Source organism: Hyperolius riggenbachi, chromosome 2 (genome assembly GCF_040937935.1).
Source record: "Hyperolius riggenbachi isolate aHypRig1 chromosome 2, aHypRig1.pri, whole genome shotgun sequence".
NCBI classification, from domain to species: Eukaryota; Metazoa; Chordata; class Amphibia; order Anura; family Hyperoliidae; genus Hyperolius; species Hyperolius riggenbachi.
The window spans coordinates 309,214,493-309,234,089 of NC_090647.1; the positions used below are offsets into that span (position 1 = coordinate 309,214,493).

The 19,597-nt window shown below is 44.9% G+C and overlaps 1 long non-coding RNA gene across 1 annotated transcript; it reads right to left on the reverse strand.

Moving 5' to 3' along the window:
* Positions 1-6,520: 6,520 nt before the first annotated feature.
* Positions 6,521-14,060, reverse strand: LOC137544378 (uncharacterized). Its single transcript, XR_011025846.1, has 5 exons — positions 13,945-14,060; positions 13,745-13,863; positions 12,014-12,150; positions 8,368-8,468; positions 6,521-6,687 (listed from the first exon to the last, which is right to left on the reverse strand). It is a non-coding gene; the product is annotated as an uncharacterized lncRNA (long non-coding RNA).
* Between the last annotated feature and the right edge of the window lie 5,537 nt (positions 14,061-19,597).

A 19,597-nucleotide genomic window follows, 5' to 3' on the forward strand; every position in this document is an offset into this window, starting at 1 on the left:
CCAGGAAATTGTTATGTGCGCAGCATTCACCAGAAAATAATCGCTATGTGCGCAGCATTCACCAGAAAATAATCGCTATGTGGGGAGCATTCACCAGAAAATAAAGGCTATGTGGGAGCATTCACCAGAAAATAAACGCAATGTGGGGGCATTCACCAGAAAAAAAAACGCAATGTGGGAGCTTTCACCAGAAAATAAGAACAATGTGAGGGCATTCACCAGAAAATAAACGCAATGTGGGGGCATCCACCTGAAAATAAAAGCAATGTGGGGGCATTCACCAGAAAATAAACGCAATGTGAGGGCATTCACCAGAAAATAAACGCAATGTGGGAGCTTTCACCAGAAAATAAATGCAATGTGAGGGCATTCACCAGAAAATAAACGCAATGTGGGAGCTTTCACCAGAAAATAAACGCATTGGGCTCTATTCATAAAACTTTCCCGCAAGTTTTCCACTCAAAACAGCGGACTTTCCCGACCATTTAGCAAAGTGGGCATTCATAAAAGCATGAAAATCTACAATTCCCCAGCAGAGCGAGAAATTTCCGCCTTCTGCAGTGTTTTTCTAGATTTATCTAGAAAAAAGTAACAAAATGGCCATTCATAAAGGTTAGAGGAAGCGATATGTGGACGGGAAATACCGCTTCCTCTGATTTAGCGAGAAGCCTGCTGATTACATACAAGTGAATGGGACAGACCTCCCAGAGAGAGCAGCGCACGGAGGGACTCTGCCGGCTTAAGTGTTTCCGCATGCCTTCCGACAGCTTACCGCCAGCCTTCAGCGGGAGATCTCCGCACTTGCATCGCAGCTGGCAAGATTTTTATGAATGACCACCCAGAAGTCTAAAATACCGCTGCGGTATTTTACCTCCACGATTTTTTCCGACTCAAATGTTTTATGAATAGAGCCCAATGTGGGAGCATTCACCAGAAAATAAACGCAATGTGGGGGCATTCACCAGAAAATAAACGCAATGTGGGAGCATTCACCAGAAAATAAACGCAATGTGGGGGCATTCACCAGAAAATAAACCCAATGTGGGGGCATTCACCAGAAAATAAACGCAATGTGGGGGCATTCACCAGAAAATAAACGCAATGTGGGGGCATTCACCAGAAAATAAACGCAATGTGGGGGCATTCACCAGAAAATAATCGCAATGTGGGGGCATTCACCAGAAAATAAAAGCAATGTGGAAGCTTTCACCAGAAAATAAACGCAATGTGGGGGCATTCACCAGAAAATAATCGCAATGTGGGGGCATTCACCAGAAAATAAACGCAATGTGGGAGCATTCACCAGAAAATAAACGCAATGTGGGAGCATTCACCAGAAAATAATCGCAATGTGGGAGCTTTCACCAGAAAATAATCGCAATGTGGGAGCATTCACCAGAAAATAATCGCAATGTGGGAGCACTCACCAGAAAATAATCGCGATGTGGGGGCATTCACCAGAAAATAAACCTGTACAAATAATAAAAATTCACTCACCTGGCCAGCCTCTGACGTGAGCTTCCCGACGTGCAGCCAGCCTCCCTCGTGCAGCTCCTCCAGCGACGATCCTCCTGCAGCCAGTTTCTCCCGCGCTGACAGGCAGAGTGCAGGGCTACGGGAAGATGGCGCCTGAAGCCCTGTACTGGAGACACAAATAGTCTCCAGTGCAGGGCTTCGGCAGCCATCTTGCCATAGCCCTGCTCTGCCTCCGAGAGGCAGTGCGCTGCAGGGATTTCAACACCTGGGGGGTCCAGGCCCCTCCCCGACCTCTTCAGGAGGTGGACACGGCGACCCCTGCGACTGCGGGCCCTACGCCCATGGTTGCAATCATATGCTTTAAATATATTTCACCTCTATGTTCATCTGTATACTTTGAATGCAAACGTCTCACAGTGAAAGAAAGCATTCCCCAAAGCATGCCCAGAAGTTAAGTACAACAGCTGCTGTTTAGAGCAGAGTGCAGGAGGATCATATTGCACTGCAAGCACAGTGCCTGCCCTGTCATTCTAGCCCAGCACGCTGTGTGCAAAGTTACTGAGCTGTGCTTCTGAGCAAAAACTTTCCCATTTGTTCACTATTCACAACTATGGAACAGACAGCCTAAAATGAGCAGCACATTACAGCCAGTACGTGTGCTCTACACATATCTGGCAGTGGCATCCATGTCCCCCCTCTCATCTACCTGTCCCTGTGCAAGACTGGCTCCCCTCCAACTGAGCGATCCATCTCTGCTCTGCTTCCAGGACCCCCCTGCCCGCGGAGAGGGGGCGTGCCACTCCTGGCTCCACCCCCTTTGTGAACCAAATCGTTCATTTTGATGAATCAGATGATTCGACTCACAAAAGAGATTCGGATCAAAGATCCGAATCGTTCATGATCCGGACAACACTACAGTATAGTGACAGTCATTCCATGCAGAGGCACTGAAGCATTCAGAGGGGTGGGGGTTACCAATGTATGGAATACCCCCTTGAGACTCCTGTACCTTTAAAAAAAAAATCCCTAAAATCGCTGAAGGGCAAGCTGGTAAATATACAGAGGCTTGCCTCCTGCAGGGTCTGTGGGGAAAACTCAGCTCTTTCACTATTGTAAAGACTGCATGTAGACAGCTACATAAGGTATTTCACAGGTTGAAAAGTTTTTGACAGTCCCTAAACTCCAGGAGGGCTTGTGTGAGAGGCTGACCATCATTTACAGCCTCCACATCCCTATGGATGGTATACCTACAGGTAGTCCCCGGTTAACGAACGAGATATGGATTGTAGGCTCGTTCCTGACCTGAATCCATCCTTAAGTCGGATCGCTGTGCCTTCTCTGTTCCCTGTGCTTCCAGTGTTCTCCCCCCCCCCCCCCCTCCCCCGGGTCATCTCTGCCCCCCTCTGTGTCTCCTTGTGCCGTCTCGTGCCCCCTAATGCAGAGTATATGCAGCAAAGCCACTACAAGTCTCACATCATCCATGGCGGCTCTGGACCAATCAGCAACGTCCTCTCTCCCTTCAACATTCCTCCCAGCGGCTTCACTAGTAGTGTCGCGTAATGACACAATCAGAAGGAGCCGCGGGGCTCTTCTTGATTGCGTCATTACGCGACGCTAGGCAAGCCGCTGGGAGGAACATTGAGGGGTGAGAGGATTATTATTATTATTATTATTTAGTATTTATATAGCGCCAACATCTTACGCAGCGCTGTACAGAGTATATTGTCTTGTCACTTAACTGTCCCTCAGAGGAGCTCTTAATCTAAACCCTACCATAGTCATATGTCTATGACATATCTTGTAGTGTATGTATCATAGTCTAGGGCCAATTTAGGGGGAAAGCCAATTAACTTATCTGTATGTTATTGGAATGTGGGAGGAAACTGCATGGGCTGATAAGGTGTTAAACAAGTTGAAAAGTTTTTGACAGTCCCTAGACTCCAGGAGGGCTGCTTTCTGACTTGTGTGAGAGACCAGCAGGGACATGAGTCCTATTACAGGCAAGTAGCCATTGTGTAACTCTCTTCTCATCTCAGGCTATTCTCAATTTCTCTCCACTCCTCCTCTCTCTGGGATAATGCACGCCAAAATCACAATAGCAATCGCTAGCGATTTGTGAGTGCGATTTTGTGAAGCGATTTTCAGAGCTTTTTTTTGAATGAATCACTCAAAAAAAAATGCTACATGCAGTATACTTGCGATTTTGAAAAAAATCACAATGCTGCTGTGGGAACACCCTCATAGGGTAACATTAGCCAAACGCTTTTCAAATCACTGTGGATTTGAAAAACGCTCAGAAGCACTCTTGGTGTGCACCAGCCCTCCCTCATTCACCTTTGTTTCCCTCTTCCCCTAGAGCTGGGTGTCTGTGTCTTCTTGTCATACAGGAAAGCTAAATAAAAGTGCAATCCTGGTGAGGCAAATTATTATTATTTAGTATTTATATAGCGCCGCCATCTGCATATATCCCTACATCATATGGCTATCGCTTGCGCTATGTGACACTATGTGACATATTCCACTGAATTGTCCAAACGAAGCCTATCTCCCATTCCTTTCTCGGGGAGTTGTTCCAGCGATGTCCCCCGTTCAAATTTGCTGCTACCAGAAGCCCTCAGAAACACTCGTGTCCTTGAGTACTTCCAAAGATAGGCAGCTCCATAATATGCCAGCGCACTTTTGTGCATGGGCAGTATGAAGCCGCCTGTATTCGGAAGCACTCAGGGACATAAGTACTTCTGGACCTTTCAGGAATCTCCCCCCCCCCCTTATAAATCCTGCATTTGCCCCTGCAAAGGTGTTTCAAAACAGACACTACAGGCGGTCACCTCCAGTTCAGAGCTGTCTAGAATGGCTCTGTAAATTTTCTGCCAGTCCAGGGAAAAAAGTCTCTCCTGTCCTGAGAGACCTGGCAACTAAGGGTGCTGAAAGAAAATGCTTTCTATTCAGTGTTCAGCAGGGTCTTATGTACAGCTCCTGCCCCCAGCCTATCCACCCATTCCCAAGTGCTGTAGTTATGCTGAAGAAGTCTGAAGAGCCAGTTCTGCTTCATCAGAGGAGATTTTCTGTGTTTTTCTGTTTTGTTGGGGGTTTTTTGCACACCGAGGGCCAGAGCAGGTAAAAAGGGTGCAGGAGCCCTTACAGAAAAAATGGTGCCTATGATAAAAGCCACATTTAGCAGCATTAGGGGGAAATGTGGGCACATGGCAGCTATTTTAGCTATTTTACCATATTTGTCAAAAAATCGCAGCTTCTACAAAGCAGCAATATGTGGCTATGAAGGTAAATTTGGCGCCTAATTAGAGGAGCTCACAGTCTTATCCTGTCATAGTCTAAGGTCGCTACAATATTATTATTATTATTTATTTATATAGCTCTGACATCTTCTGCAGTATTTACAGACTACATAGTCATGTCACTCAAAGGAGCTCACAATCTAATACTTACCACAGTTATAGTCTAATAGTTTCACTATAGGATTGTTTTGGGGAAGACCAGATGATTTCTCCTATCTTGTCTTACTTACACTACCAACACACTGTGCTTATCTGCAGAATGGGTTATGAATCGCTAAACTATTGTACCATATCAGTACACCAGCCCTTCATTGGGCTCTATTCATAAAAGTTTTGCGGTAAAAAAATCTTGGAGGGAAAATACCGTATCTGTATTTTAGACTTTTGTGTGCTAATTTATAAAAATGTTTACACTTGCAATAAAAAGGTTGGGGAATTCCCGATTTAAACTGGCAGTGCTGGCTGAGTTGATACATTTTCGCAGTGCAGAGACAGAGTTACAATAAACAAGGCAGCCCCAACTTCCCTTTAGATGTGCATTTTTTTTTTTTAAACTGCCTCTCCTTGCCCTGAATCTTCTCTGAATCTGTCTATTAGTCTTCCTAAACAATCTATTTAATTTCAGCAGCTTAGAACTTCAAGAAATGTTACACATGCAGGCTTTCTGATGTGAAATTTATCTGAAAACAGGTACCCAAGAGGTTAAAAAACACAGCCTGGGTAATCTGGGATTCCTTTTTTCTGTTCTCACTGCTGTTGCCTGGTAGGTCTGTCCCCATTAGCTGGGCTGTTATCTTGCCTGTTATCATTGGCCTTTCTCCTTTTCTAAACAGCCGGTATTCTCTGTCCCAATTCCGCTTGCACTAATCTTTATGAATTGACATGTAGTGACATGTGTTGTGATAATCACCGCGCAAGGCGGACTCAGGAATTGAAGCTTTTCATGCGGAAACAGCTTTTATGAATTGACACTTTGCTAAATGGTCGGTAAAGTCAGCTGTTTTGATCATTACTGCATGCAGGAATGCTTTATGAATAGAGACCAGTGTCATGATATACCCACCATTCCTAACAGGCAGTAACATATTTACATATCCCATAATGTTTGTGAAAAAGTATTCTGAAATGAAGACTGCCTTGCATGATAGTTTGAATCTGCAATTTGAAAGCTATGGCACCTTAAATTGTTCCGCGGGAACATGTCGTCAGAACTTGTAGTGTGGGTGCTGTTTTTATTTGAGGTGCATAGTGGCAGCATGTGCTGTTTGGCATACAAGACAAATCTAAGCAGCTGCCTAGGGCCTGGAGAGAGTCTAGGGGCCTAGTGGATGCTAGCACACACCAAATCTAACTAAATAAGCCAGGTGACCATCAGTGGAGATCTTTATAGTAATCTTATTCTTATGGTATATCATACACAAAGTGTTCTATAGTGTTTGCGGTTTTTATTTTTTATTCTGTGTGTGTGGCAGGGTTTACACAGGATTTCTTGGCTGGATTGACAAAAAGGCTAGAAACAGCCCGATGCAGTAAACGTTACCTGTACGTCGCTTTCTCCGGTCTCCGTCCGCATACTCGGGTCAGACGTAGTGCCAGCGCATACTTGGGGAGATGTGTGACATCACACATGCGCCCACGATACTCTGGCAACCACATGGGGCGTGTGTATGCGGACGGAGCCAGCGATGAACAGGTAAAGTATACATCCAGTGTAAAACCAGCCTGAAGAAACAATTCAAACTACAAGATGCATGAAATATTGTTTATTCAAAAATACAGATTCAGTTTTACAGATTTGAAACTGAAAACAAACACATAACAAAGTGTATGTAATAATAATGTAACATTTCATTACAATTTTTAACAAATAGAGGAGTATAGTAGCTTCTGTTTGTGGTAACATCCTGTATGTAGCCTGAAAACAAGAAGAAAATATATATTAATGGTAATCAAAGAATAGAAAAAAATGATTCACAGATTATTTCCTTTTACTGACTCCAGCTAAAGGATGCTGAAGCAACTCTCTTGCAAGCATGTTAAAATGAAGCCATTCATTTGGGTGGTGCTATTATAAAAGCTGTTACTACTGGCACTTGGGAGTTTTTCTACCATAAAGTGTTTATTGTAGTGCTGGTGTCCAGCTTTAATGTACCCAGCAGTCCAGCTTTTGGTGTAATGGCCCATACACACGGGCTACAACTGTCACCGCAACCACGTGGCACGCGCATGTTGCGGCGACAGGTCGCCCGTGTGTATGAGGCGCGCACCCCGAACCGTCGCTCGTCACTGCGGTCGCCAGGCGATTGGTGCGGCCAATCGCCGGCAAAAGCTGTTGCCGCAACATTGACACAACTGTCACTAGTCCGCCGTGTGTATGCGGACTAGCGACAGCAACTCCATACACAATGTATGGTGCTTCCGGCGGGGGGGGGGGGGGGAGGAACCTTCGGCGGCAGTTTCCGCCGAATCTGTGTCCCTCTGTGCGCCGTGTGTACGGCTGTTGCACAGAGGAACCTGGCGACGAGCTGTTGCTGTTTTTTTTTTTTTTTTTATGGCTCGAGCCACCGCTGTGGCTCATGTGTATAAGCCTTAACAGCCAGGCCCAGTGCACACCGAGTGGATTTGGATGCAATCCGCCGGCCGCATCGGCCTGTTAATCCACTTGGCTAATGTATTTCAATGGGCTGGTGCACACCAAGGCGGGTCGGTTTTAGCTGAAACGCAAACTCCCGGGCTGCAGCATTTTTTGGATTTCAGAGGCGTTTCTGCCTCCAATGTTAAGTATAGAAAAAACGCAAAACGCTTGAAAAAACGCCAGATCAGAGCGGTTTTCCAGGTGTTGTTACAGTAGCTGTTCAGTATCAGCTTTACTGTAACAATATCTGTAATCTGCTACACAAAAAACCGCTACACAAAACCGCAAAGCGCTAACAAAACGCTTCATAATAATAAGAAAAAAATGCTTCAAAAACCGCTAGCATTTTGCGGATCTGCTAGCGGTTTTTGGTGTGCACTAGGCCCCAGTGGGCACTGGCATTTGGCTAAATCACAGCTGCAGAGGCAGAGCCAGTTCTTAGGCTAGGTTTACACTATGCTGGGTGCACAATGGTGCATCTGGCCCACGGTTGCCATTGCCACCATTCCAGTCTTCCGAGCAGCTTGTCTTGAGGACAAGTGACAGCAGGTTCAGAGCCCCTCCAGAAACATAGGGCTACCATTGGATATATAAATGGGAACAGGAAGGATTCTTGCGGGGGCTTGCCTCGCTTGTATGCTGACGGCGCTCATGGTAAATGGAAGCATAAAGGTTTGGAAAGCAATCTTGGCGGGATCCTAATATAAACAAATGTATTATACATGTGTCAAGAGGTACTTGAGATGTTACTATGCAATAATCTATGTGGAATAGATTACAGGAAAGGTGAAAACATTCAATTCAATTCTTAAAACAGAATAATCTTGAATAACAGCAGTGGAACAAAATATGCAGACGCCTTTTTGGCATAGTATGAATTTTGTAGTGGCAAGTTCGCAGAATTGTTTCTGTTTGGTTTGATATCAGTAGAGATTTTTTATTTGTATTTTAGAAACTTACAATGTAGCTCAGTGCCGGTGACGGTTAATTTCTCGAGCCATTCTACACACCTCACACCATCCACAGAAACACATCAAAAGGCCATCATTACATATAGTACCCTAAAAGACAAATATTATTTAGTCAGATTAAACACATATACAAACATAAAACAATGATGGTGCATTCACACTATTTTTTCTTGTATTGTAGTGAGGCTTGATTCATGCTTCAAAAGGGTCCCCAATGGCCAGCCAGATCATACAGTGCAGTATCCGCTATGGTGGTTTGTTATGATTCGTTTGGAGCCTGGAGGCGGATGCATTCCACCATAGGCATTCATAGGAAACACATCCACTTGTCCAGAAAAATTGGGATGTTGCATTCCCCTGGCTGTTAATAACATAGGATCTGTTGACATATGCATTTCTGATCCCATAAAATGGACGAAAGAAAATTCAATATTACAGTATTGCGTGAACTGAGCTTAAGAAAAAATGCCACAATGGAAGGGGGTGGTAACAGTGCACTTGGTACTTCTAGTTATATATAGCCTACATGGCATGTACTCCTAAACCACTGATGAATGTTTTTTTGTTGTTGTTGTATCACTGTCACTGAGAAAGCATTACCGAAAGGTGCCCTCTTAAAACACATGATATTTGTAATTATTCGGTTTGGAGTGAGCATATGAGGTCTCCCACAATGCATCACTGCTGAATATGCAAATTGTCCCTGAAAGCCAAACACACACCCAGAACTGCTGGAATGCAATGCTCGTTAATTGTACAGAGCCACACTAATCCAGACATATAGAGGTGATCATTACCAGAACAGAACCAATGAAGAGCTAATACAAAAGCTGAAGGAAAACCGCTGGTGGGCCCCTCTGGTGTGGTCACAACCTTTACTAAGCCACTATGATTGTTTCCACAGGCAGGGCTGGCCTTTGCTATGAGCGACCTGAGTGGTCGCTCAGGGCGCCATGCTCTCAAGGGTGCATGCGCCCTGTCGCCCCTTGCCGCCCTGCTGTCTCTCCCTGCGTCCTCTCCGTCTGTAGTTAGAGCAGTACTACAAGAACATGGTCGCCGATGTCCACAAATGCGGACAATCGGCGGCCATTTTCTTGTAGCCCTGCTCTAACTACAGATGGAGCGGAGGCGGGGAGAGAAGAGTGACGTCGGCGCTGGAGCTGGATGTCAGGTGAGTCAGTCTCTGTCCGGCCCGCTGCCGCAGAAGGAGGGGGATTGCCTGGGGGAATACTGGGGCAAACTACCTACACTGGGGACATACTGGGGCAAACTACCTACACTGGGGGCATACTGGGGGCGTACTACCTACACTGGGGGCATGCTACCTACACTGGGGGCATACTGGGGCAAACTACCTACACTGGGGGCATACTACCTACACTGGGGGCATACTGGGGCAAACTACCTACACTGGGGGCATACTACCTACACTGGGGGCATACTGGGGCAAACTACCTACACTGGGGGCATACTGGGGCAAACTACCCACACTGGGGGCATACTACCTACACTGGGGGCATACTGTTGCAAGCTACCTACACTGGGGGCATACTACCTACATTGGGGGCATACTACCTACACTGGGTGCATACTGGGGGCATACTACCTATACTGGGGGCATACTACCTACACTGGGGGAATACTGGGGCATACTACCTACATTGGGGACATACTACCTACACTGGGGGCATACTACCTACACTGGGGGCAACTATGCTACTACACTGGGGGCAACTGTACTAGCTACACTGGGGGCAGCTATGCTACCTATATGGGGCAACTATACTACCTACACTGGGGGCAACTATGCTACCTATATGGGGACAACTATGCTACTTACGCTGGGGGCAACTATACTAGCTACCTTTACTGTGGCAACTATACTACCTATGCTTGGCTACTTACACTGAGGGCACCTACACATGAGATCCTATACTGAAGGCACCTATACCTGGCTACCTACCTACCTATACTGAGTCTGAGGGCATTTTTTGGGGAGAAACGCACCACAGCTATAACGAACGTTGCAAATTGTTGGTGCTATATTTGGGCCGGTGTGTGTGCGCGCGTATGTGTGTACGCGCGCAAAGGGGATGGGTGGGGCACCAAAATCCGGTTTCGCTCAGGGTGCAGTGAAACCTAAGGCCGGCCCTGTCCACAGGTAATAACAGCAGTGAAGGGAAAGGTCCCTCCACAGAAGTCACTATAGTTGTGGCAAGTTTTTTTTTTTTTTTTTTCTTTTTGGAGGGTTTTATGGCTAATTGAGAAAAATTTGCTAAAATAGCACTTAAAATATCAATTAAAAAGAAAAAACACTTTTTGTAACAAGTACTCAGGGCTTTTGCACACTATGCAATGCAGGTGGCTGTGCACTTTACAACACACAGCACTTCCACTGCTCTCTGTTGCAGTGCTGATTGTAGTCAATAACACTGAATTAGACAGAGATGCCCTGTGGACCAAAATGTTTGCAGCAGCACATTCTCTGAATGCACTGGTATGCAGAATATAAGTGGAAATGCCAGACAATGCTGACTATACACTGTCAGATATACTTGCGTATCACATGCAATATGGGTTGCTGTAATCCTCATAGCAATGTGTGTGTCTTGGCCTTTACCGGATTTGTTTCATGAAGCATTCACTGCTCCTATTATTTGTTGTAACTACCGTTAATCAAAACCTCTGTATTGCTACTTAAAGGGAACCTGAGCACAGGAACAAAATGGAAATCTGAACTTACCTGGTGCTTTCTCCAGCCCCTCGTAGCCTGCAAGTTCCCTCAGCATCCTCCGGGTCCCCTCCGTGGTCCCGCTGGCGGCTCAGTTGACTCACGTCACGGTGAGCGTTGCACATGGGTGGTTCAGTCTTTCAAGAACCGCGCTAGTGCAGAATGCTCACAGCGACTGTGCATGATCGAGCTGGACCTGCGGATAGGCCAGGCATGCGCAGTTGCGCACGACTTTGGCATAATTTGCGTACCTAACAGATCTGCCAGCAGAACCACGGACGGGACCCAGAGGAATCTTGCGGGCAACTGTCACTGTTCAAGGTCCCTTTAATGCACTCGACATTGTTGCGTTACACTTTATTACCAAATAAGGGATACAGTGTTGTAATGTTTCCTGTTCCAATGACAAACTGCCTTGGCTTTCTACATTCATTTAAGACTGCTTTCACAGTAAGACGTTACAGGCGCACGTTAGTGCAGCCTGTAACGTAGCCTAACTCACAGCAATGAAAAATCAATGGACTGTTCACAGTGCCCAAGTTGCGTTACACTGTAACGCTGCACGTCCTGAGAAAGTGCAGCATACTGTGCGTTCTGACTGGTTGCCCATGCACAGTAATTAGCCACATGGCTAATTAATATTCACTGCACTGCTGACGTGCAGTGTTTTCTTCCTGCAGCGGCCGCTTTGTGCGCTAATTGGCTGGTGGGACCACGTGATGTGGTCCTGCCAGCCAATGTTAGCCACTGTATTTTATTAGCCTTCTGCATTGGAATTGCTGGTGGCAATAGTGTCTATTATTATTTCTACTATCTCTGTTTCTCAATGTTAATATTTAGCTCTCTGGTTACACATATGACATAACCATGAGCTGGTATGGATGCAAGTTGCGGAAGTACTTACTCTGATGCCATATGTTAAACGCATGTGTGTGCGCATTGCAGTGACTCCACCCGGGACAAGGGGTAAGAGGAAGGATTCACCATATTTATCAGCCACGTAGCACGCTAAGCATGTTGGGAAGCACGTTCCACAGAGACCTGCAAAATTCAAAAACATCTTTTTTTCAATTTTTTATTTCAAATAGTTTTCACTACAACAGCAAATGAGATAAAGCATCAAATACGTACACAGCCATTTCCAAGTACCGGTAACCAATCAAATGCACATTTATCCCTTCCCATTCGCTCCCTTCCCCCTTTCCATTCAACTTCAACAATTACTTTATCAATTCAACGGGAAATCATAAGTTTTAATAGCTATCAATTCTATTCAATCTAATATCTAATATTCAGTCTTTTCTTGAAAGAGGAAAAGTCGAATGGAAATGTTTTGATCACTTTTAATTACATTTTCAAGTTTGCGTATGAGTTTGTTTCAGGGCTCGTTTCCACCATAGCGAATCCGCATGCGGCGCCGACATGCGGATTCGCTTGGTACATTGAAGTGGCCGGGGCTGTTTCCATATGTGCGGCGTGCGGGAGCGATTTGGCGGCGGGCCAAATCTGCACGACGGGACCCACAGAATTCGCCTGCGTCAGGAATCCATGCGAATCGCCGCTAATGTATTTAATAGGAAAAACGCATGCGTTTTTTACATGCGTTTTTACCCGCGATTCGCGTGCGATTTTGCACCTTTTTCAATGTTATTTTGCCCTGGCAGAGTCATGGTTAATTTCGCATGGCACCCTGCCATGCGAAATCGCACGCGAAATCGCGGGTAAAAACGCATGCGGAAACGCATCCGCATGCGTTTTTACAAGCGTCGGGATGCCGGCGAAATCGCGTCGCAACAGTGGAAACGGGCCCTCATGGAAATTCAGTAACATTTCATAACAGAAACATAACATAAACTAGGATTTTCTAAGCGCTTGTGATTTTAAAAGCTCTTGCTAATGTAATGCTTTGTGTGGGTTCTCACCTGAGAAAAGTGATTTTATAAAAATCCCCTATAGAATTACATTAACAACAGCTTAAAAGGCTAGGGTCACGTTGCATGAGTTTTCTCCATAGAACATATTGGAACACTCATGGGATTCTGCTAAGTGTGACCCTGGCCAAAAGCTCTTGTAGTGTAAACCATTTTACACACGGTGTGCATAAAACGCATGCAGAAAAACACACAGAAAACTTACAAGTGTGCTCTCAACTTTAATGCATACCTGAAGGGGAAAAAAAGTGTCTCAAATGGGTACTTACCTTAGTAGGGGAAAGCCACTAAATAATCCACAGGCTTTCCCCATCTCCCTCCACCTTGCTGTCCCAGCGCTGGGACCCCCAAAGCCCTTGTCGTCAGAGCGCGGCTGCACCTGCGCAGTAGCTCAGAGCCAAACTGCGCTAGACTTTTTCCGCCAAGCCCAAACTGCGAATCCTTTCTACTGCTCAAGCGCAAGCCATCTTATGCCTGCGTAGTGCGGTTCATCAACTTCTGATGATCCCAGCGCAGGATCGGTGATCAGGAGGATGTGGGAATCCTCTGGAGGTTCCACAAGCTTCCCAGTACCAAGCTATCCAGTTTTTCCCCGCTGGACCTCACAAATTTATTTTAATGTGTAAATATCATTATCTACATAAATGAATGTCATCTTTTCTATACATGCAAAAAATACAAACAAAAGGTATTTGTGTACTTACAGATGCCACAGTCCTCACAGCAGTCACAGAGGTTGCTGCTCCACTCTCCAGTTGGGGACATGGGTGCATGGGAGCCATATCCAGGCTGCTGAGTGACTACCGACATGGTTTTGGTTTTTCTAATATAAAATGGCAAGAGCTGTGAGCTACATACAGATGCTATACAAATGTCCAAGCTTATTTACTGAGTGAACACTTACGTCTTTCCTGGAGACTTGCAATCCTGAGTCTGGTTCTACAACCGCAATGTATTCAGCTTAATACAGCTTTGGAAAGGAGAAGTTGAGTAGATGTCACAATGGTGAAGGTCTTACGACCATATAGTAGGTTGTTTTGAAATGTTCTGTTATATCAGTGTTGGCCAATCTCAATTCCTTCTGGTAACTGACTGTTTCCTGTTTAGTATTTGTAAACCCGATCCTGTGTCTTATTGCAGTGTTGACACCTGAGGTGAGAGGGATCTGGAGGCTAACATAAATATTTCCTTTTAAACAAATGCAAATTGACTGGGAGTCCTGCTGATCCTCTGCCTCATACTGAGGGCTCGTTTCCACTATAGCGAATCGGATTCGCATAGGCAAAACAAGTGGATTGGATTGTTTCCACTTGTGCGGGTGCGTTTTGGTGTGCGGGGGAAATCTGCATGGCAGAGCCGTCAGATTTCGCGTGCGGCAGGAATGCGGGCGAATCGCCCGCAATGTATTTAATAGGGAAATCGCATGCGGCTTTGTCATGCGGTTTTCCCCGCGATTTCGCGTGCGATTACGCATGTAATGGTATGGCAATTTACACAGGCAGCGACATGGTTAAATTCGCCTGCTTCTTAACCATGCGAAATCGCAGGGAAAACCGCATGCAGAAAAGCATCCGCATGCTATTTCGTTTGCGGTGGAATCCAGGCGATTCTGCACCGCAACAGTGGAAACGAGCCCTAAAGCCTCATACACACGCTAGACTGAAGTCGGCTGAGGTGGCCGATAAGGACTACCTCAACCAACAATCAGGCATGTGTACGACAGCCAGCGACCACCAACCCGCAAGCTACCTGCCGGGAGGATCTACTCAATCCCGACTACACTGATCCCATTATTCGTGATGCTAACCTGCTCGCTGTGTGATGTCATGCATGCGCTGATTGCTGTCCTTCCGTCCCCCCCTGCATAGCAACACAGCGCATTGTCAGCTGCACTGTTGACACGGGTATGTGCTGCCTAGTGCAGCAATATCGCCCAAGGAGATCAGGTCCTGGTCCTCGACAGGCGACATGCATTGCGTTTGGGTATGAGGCCTTACAGCCATAGAATGTGAACTAGAATGCAGATCAGATTTTCTTACCCAAGTCTGACCAGAATAGCTGCATGCTCAGTTCTGTTGTGTGATTGAGATACTACTGCAGCCAAAGATAAGGTTAGAGAAACCGAGAGCCCAATATAGTGTAGTATGTTCAGCATAAAATTAGTAAAGATAATTAGTGAGAAGAGTATACTCACAAACGTGGGTTACCACAAAGGCAATCACTGTATAGGCAGGTGAGGAGATTAGACCTGTCCTCACTCAGGATTAAGAAGTCGCTCTCTGTAGATCAGAAAAGGGGTAGATCACCCCTCCACCAGGGGGTGGACACGGTACAGCAGACGGGGAACAGAGGCGCCAGCAGGGTAAAAGTGGATAAAACCTTTAAAATTTGCTTGGAGGACTAACCTCCATAAAGCAGACACGAAAGACTGTATAACAGTAATTACATTTATTATATAGTAGCAGGCGCTACTCCTGCTACTGCTGAAATTCTGATTGTCCCCACGTTTATTGCCTGATGAAGCGGGCGTGGCCTGCGAAACGCGTTGCACTTTTGCGATACTATATAATAAATGTAATTACTGTTATACAGTCTTTCGTGTCTGCTTTATGGAGGTAAGTCCACCGCTTCCTCCAAGCAAATTTTAAAGGTTTTATCCACTTTTACCCTGCTGGCACCTCTGTTCCCCGTTTACTGCAGCCAAAGAGGTCAGCAGGATGCAAGTGGTATTGTTTAAAATAAATAAATATGGAAACCTCCATATCCATCTCCCTTCAGTTTCCCTATAACTAGAATCCTCAAGACACTTTTGAGGATTAATATTAATATGTTTTATTTTTGTTTTATGTATATTCTGTATCATCAGACCCAAACCAAAAACTGATCATGTCTTCCAAAATAATTGACGTTCAATTTTAATACGAAATCGTATTTTTATTCTATTAAATCAGTATTGTCATCAAATTTCATATATAGTTTAAAGCAGCAAAAATGCAAACTCATGCTTTAAGGCTCGTACAAACAATCTGCCAAGCGCAGCGCATGTGCAGTATGTCTGTTCTGTACCCTTGTGGCTGCGCTCAATGCGGTCATCCCCACTGGTGCTAGCTCATCTCCACAGCACAGACTGATGGCTTCACCTTGGAACGCACACGCCGTTACACAGGAGCAGGGGGAGCAAGAGTGCTCCTGTGTGGTGATGGCCACAAGGGAGCTGAATGAACATACTGCACATGCGCAGCATGTCTGGGGGGGGCATAGGTTACTTGAGTTGCCTGGGTCGGCCATCGGAAAGGAGCTTGCTACAGGAGAACGGCTAGTGGCGGAGGGGAATGTAAGTATCTTTTAATGACCTCACTAGGATGGATCTTCAGATCTGATCTGCTGATGACTTCCGTTAAAGATCACCAGAGATCATAGATAAAGCATTTTGCAGGAATTGATCTTTTGCATGTGTACAGCATCTTTAGAAAGATCAATCTATGCAACGGATAAATTCCTCAGTTTGCAAAGATTTTTATCTGATGGGTGTACTCAGCTTTATAGAATAGACTGTGTAGGTATGTTCTCATACTACATGGAGGTGGTAAAATTGGTCTGTGATCTTTAATTTTCCAAAGATTTTTATCTCATGTGTGTACTTAGCTTAAGGCTGGGTTCACAGTGGTCAGTTGCATAACTCACATGTTGTAATGACTGTGAACTGCAATGGAGATTGGCCATAGGTTTTAATACAAACTTGTCTGGCTGTCTGCGTGTACAGACCACTCTGCTCTATCGTTACAAGGACCATCAATGGGAATTGTTCTGGTCCCAGCTATGTATCCTGTCAGTTGAGGACAACGGGGAACCCTATTTGTCATAAAAAAATCTATCAACCCTTCGCACGCTCGCATGCAAATGTTCAAAGAAATGCATTCACAGATTAACTCATCCAGGCACCACTGTTATCCCTACAGCTAAGTTAAAACTACTATACTGCACAGAAGTACCCAGGTAAACATAGGTGTCCTAACTCTGGACCTGTAACATGCATAGTGCAGACATGCAAACATTCATTGCATCAAACCCATCTAAAGATTAGGAGCACACATCCTGACGTCCTCTCCTGGGACAGATAGCGCATCTTACCAATCACACAAGGGAGCTAATGTAATGTATCCATGCGCACCATACTATACTTCTGCGCAGTATAGGTGACTAAACATAAGAATGCATTCTTCTGTGAACTAAGACCCCGGCTTTTAACTTAGCTGTAGGGATAACAGTGGTGCCTGGATGAGTGAATCTGTGAATGCATTTGTTTGAACATTTGCAGGCGAGAGTGCGAAGGGTTAATAGATTTTTGCTGTTTTCTGGCCACACCCCCTTCAGCAACTCCCTTTCCTTAATAACCTATTTAATGTCCTAACTTGAGGCAATGTGCCTAAATATATGTATTTTTTTTTCTTGTTACTAATTTGCTAGCTGCACTATATATTTTTTTAGAAAAGGCTCTTGTCAAATTGTGGGATTGTCCCAAGCCACTTACAGAATCCTGGTCCAGGTGTTAAGCCCTATTCAGAATGTTGCTACGTAGTGTTCAAAGGACTGCCTTTTACCCACAATTCCATGGGAATCTTATGGCCTTGTGTTAAATTACCGCTGTAAAATGGAAATATCGACACGTTACCGAATTGTTATCGAATTCCCACCGAATGAGGAAAAACCTTGATGAATACAACTAGAAATCGCTAAACTTCGAATTCGGTAATTTAACAAACTGGAAAAAGTTATCTCTAAGAGAATGATGAATGGAGGCCATGTGTTTTTTTGTCAGCATGCACACAGCTTATGCTGGTGTATGTGCATGGTGCGCATGATACATTACGTTAGCCCCCTTGTGCGATTGGTAAGATGCGCTATCTGTCCCAGGAGAGGACGTCAGGATGTGTGCTCCTAATCCATTGATAGGTTTGATGTAATGAATGTTTGCATGTCTGCACTATGCATGTTACAGGTCCAGAGTTAGGACACCTACATTTACCTGGGTACTTCTGCGCAGTATAGGTGACTAAGCATAAGAATGCATTCTGCTGTGAACTAAGACCCCGGCTTTTAACTTAGCTGTAGGGATAACAGTGGTGCCTGGATGAGTGAATCTGTGAATGCATTTGTTTGAATATTTGCATGCGAGAGTGCGAAGGGTTAATAGATTTTTGCTGTTTCCTGGCCACATCCCCTTCAGCACCTCCCTTTCCTTAATAACCTATTTAATGTCCTAACTTGAGGCGATGTGCCTGGATATATGTATTTTTTTTCTATTTGTCATACAGACACTTCACTCTCCCCAGATAATTACTCCCAGGTTCATTTTGCGCAGCACACCTGTGGTATAAAGGAACGTTGGAAGTTAAAGGGACCCTGAGCAGAGCAAGTACTTGGTAATATTTTGTCACTTATTGACCAGTTTTCTAAACGTTTCTCCCCCGGTCCAGCCGGTGTAAATAGCATTAGGACGGTGACTCTCAGCAAAGTTTCACTGACACGCAGTATGCGGAAGTCAGGTCAGGCGGTATGCGCATGCTCCGGCTTCCTCCTCTTCTCCAGACATCCTCTCAGCCGCCCGTCTTGTTATCCATGCACAAGCGAGCACATCATTGTGCTCAGTGCACAAGAGGATTAGACTTCTGTTTCTGAAGTAACAGTGCAACTTTGCTGAGAGTCGCTGGCCCAATGCTATTTACACCGGCTTGACTGGGGGGAGAAACATTTAAAAAACTGGCTGGTAAGTAACAGAATATTACCAAGTATTCGTGGGTATGCTTAAAGGAATACTATCGATTCACATATTTTTTTCAATTGAAACAGGAATTGTTTGGGAAGTGATGCTAAGTACTGGTGTATACACTTTAGTTATCAAAATACTTTCAAACTTTACTGACACTGAGCCATGAGGAGAGGGGAAATTCCCCTCACACTTGATCAGTTAACTCTATGTGTAGCTCTGTGTGTGACAGAGAGAACAGCTGCAGCTCCTGTGTCCTGTGTTTCTGACTGAAGTGTCTGAAGAGAGCAGAGGAAATGTAACTAATTGTCACAGCTTTTCATACTGTTTTTGCTTTCAGGAGTTTAATATGTTTGATATTTGCTTTCTGTAGTCTGATATGCAACTCTGGCTGTGCATTGAAGCAGACACCCCTTCTGCAATTGATTTGTCCCAATATAGCTAAATCCTACACTCAATAAATTGCAGCTTATGCCTCTGATATTTAACATGAAAAGTAGGAAAATGTTTACACAGCTACTTAAGACATTATTTGTACACTGTCATTTTAAAACACTTGGGTATTGATAGTATTCCTTTAAATGCAGTTAGTTAACATACAACACTACTTTAGTAGTCTTGTCCAAGACATATTTTTAACAGCTAATTTGACCAGGTATGCCTATGTATCTGTGTACATGTACTCACGACATGATGTTTTTATACATTTTTTTTTCTGCTTAAAGGGGCGGTAAATCTAAATTAAGTGTACTGGAATATCCCTATTTGCATGGTAGTAATAGTAAGAGCA